Genomic DNA, 3,390 nt, shown 5'->3' on the forward strand with positions numbered 1-3,390 from the left:
TTTCTAGATGCACCAGCCAATGACAAACCTCCAATGATTGATCAATTAAGTTTACTTGTAAAATAGGTAAATGCACCTGATGTTGATGTTAATGAAAATTTGATACAATTAGAAGAGAAAATAATAGAGAAGAAGATTATGGATAAACTAAATGAGTCCATTACTGCTCAACAAGTTGAACTTGGTGGTATTACAACCGAGCTAGAAAATATTCTTAAGGAGATAATCCACCTACTCCAATAGTTATGTGATGTACTACATTTGACACAATATACTTTAAAGAAAGTTGAAAAATATTTATGAGGATTTAAAGAATAGTGTTTCTAAGTTAACTGAGGTACCTTAGTTAATCTAGGTTGATTTAAGTAAAGACATGGACAAGATGAGAAGATAAAGTCTTCAATTTCAAGCACTCTTGATACCTTACTTGGAACTCATACAAACGAATGTTAATAAGGTTAGATAACTTATTCTTACTCCTAAAATGTCTATTATTTAACACATGTAATTGAAATTTGAATGGAGATACATCCACAACACTTGGCATTGGATGGCCACTTGGTAAATATTAAGTCTATCTCTCTAATATTTGTAGACCACTATTTTGTTTGATAGAGTAATTTCAAACTACTGATTTCTTTAATGGAGTTCCTAATAAATCTCAAGGTTCTCATTTAGGTGACCAATTGCCAGGAGGTCCACAAATATTGCCTGATAAAGTCTATTGCCAATCAATATTGTATCAAAAATTCAAACTAATTAGGTATTGAATTAAAATTGATAAACAAATGATAGAGAAGGAAAACTTTAAACATATAAATCATATGACAGTGACATATTGCAAATGATTAACTTATGCTTAAACAATGATAAAGTTTATTGTTAATCAATATTCTATCAAATTTTTGAATAGATTAGGTATTGAATTTAATTTCATACATGCACATATCTAATTTAATGTCATACACGAACATATCTAATTTAATGTCATACATGAACAAACTTGAACAAACATATCATATCATATGTCGTATATGAACAAACATATCATATATTAACCAATAATGTCATAAGTCGAATAATGTCATACATCAAATAAATGTCATACATCAAATATAGAATGTCATATACATCAAATGTGTATCGAATATGTCCACTGATGCCTATATATATACATGTCTAGATCAACTACATCTTTTCCTTCCCACGAGGGGAAGGAAACAAGTCTCTCGACGTCCTTTGTTGTCGTGTGGAGGGAGACAGTGGAGATGACGGGGCCCTCCTAACATGCTCACTTGACCTCTTGTTGAGGCTCTTCTCTAACTCCAACTCATACAAAGAAAGTAGATATGAATCAATATTTATTATACGTTGAAATCAAATATATGTACACACAAAATCAATTATTTTCTAACCACCAAAAAATAGTCACTCTATAAGTTCACCTCAAATGCTCGTGGACGATCAGGCATGATGAGACCCTACAACAATTCAATAAATATAATCACTTATAAATACACATATCACCAAAAAAAATATTTTACCCAAGTAAATATCACCAAAGTCATCTTATACCCACCAATTCCAACCCAAGTTTTTATTGTGGGTTCAAGATATTTAGAGCGTGCGAAATTTGATCTAACAACTTATTTTTGGGTTTAGAGAGAAAATACATGTCATAAATGGTAAGATAAGGTCCAATAAATGAAAGGAATTATTTGATTGAAGTTGAAATAGAGAAGCACACTTATAGATAAGGGTAACCTTGAGTTTTTAAAGAAAATAAATCAATATAGGACTTAAATAATAATTTGAAGGTCCAATGAGTGTTAGGAGAGTGTGAAATCAATGTAGGAACCCATAATGTATATTAAAATGGGGCTAAAACTAATACCAAATAAGTTTTCTTACTTTTTCAAATGATACATGTAGTCCCCACTTTATTGGAAGCATGTGTTCACCTCATGCACACAATAAAGTAGAAGAAAAAAAGAGAAAGAGGTAAAGATTTTGGGAAAAATACAAGGAGATTAAATATCACCAAGCTGAAGGATAAAAGCTCCCAAACCAAGATTATTAACTATTACATTCATTTGCAAGGATACATAAAAGAACAACAAAATCCTAAAGCTTACTAAAATTCCAAGTCAACTAGCTGAAGAGACCTCACTCAAGAAAATGTCTCAATCTCAAGCATCGTGTTGAAAAAGCTATAGAAAAAGCTCAAGTGGTCACTTGAGAAAAGAAAGAGAAAAAATAAAAGATAAGAAAATACTCAATGATTTATCCCACTAGCATAGCTATAAGAGTATGAAAAGAAGAGAGAAGGGCCATGAATCCAAAAGTCTAGTAAGTTATCTTATCCAAGCTTATTTTGTATGAGAGGAGGAGGAGGATGAGAATGAAAGAATGTAGAATTTTGTTATGTTAGTTCCATTCATCCCAAAGAAATAGTGAAGGAGAGTTGATTGTGTTGATTCCAAAAACTATAGTTTCTTTGAATCCTAAGGATATGCCTAGTTCTATTATCAAGTTCAACATTTGACTTTGGCCTATGAATAATATTAATTTAAAACACAAAGTCTCCTGCACTTATGACTCTACTAGACCAAGGTGAGTATATCTAATCACCAATTATATCTTTAAACTTGACTATTATTTATAGATAACATATAACTTCCATCTTGTAGGTCCTACTCCTAGTTGCAATCAACTTGGAATACAACTAATCTTCTATTCCTATCTTTACTTTTAATTTCATTATCTCCTACTCTTAGTCCTCATACCTTTATTTGATTTTCCTACTTCTTCTCTACTTCTAACTTCAATATGTGCTCCTAGTTCTTCTTTATCTAATTTTTTCACTACCACTTCTACTTTCACTCGTAGCTTTTGAATTAGAAGTAGCCAAAACTAGGGGGCTGACCCTTTAACAACAAACTGACCTACTATCTGTAGATAACCATTAAACAAAACTACCCCTTACCACTTAGTAAAACAAAAACAAGGTTTCGATCCATAATTAAAAGAGTATCAGTAGGCCTACCATACATACTGCTTGTGTAAAAACCATAAAAGCTATAGTAATATATAAAAAAAGGTTAACATTAGAAATTTTGAGATTAACTATTATAAACAACAACTAAAATAAAGAAAATTCTTTCATACCTCCGTCTGTGGCTGTGAGCTAGCCACATCTGCAGCCACTCCACTATCAACAGACTATCGCAGATGAAGAGGTGTGTCCAACATCATGAGCTGCATGTCATACAATACACGTTACATCTAACATGAAACATAAAATAAATATAATCAAATGAATTAAATTAACATGAAACAATTGTACCTATGTGAAGCTCGTATGATGTCTATGCTTCGAGTCTGTGGTAA

The sequence above is a fragment of the Cupressus sempervirens genome, chromosome 7 (genome assembly GCF_028749045.1).
Source record: "Cupressus sempervirens isolate cs-2001-9-10 chromosome 7, ASM2874904v1, whole genome shotgun sequence".
Lineage (NCBI taxonomy): Eukaryota > Viridiplantae > Streptophyta > Pinopsida > Cupressales > Cupressaceae > Cupressus > Cupressus sempervirens.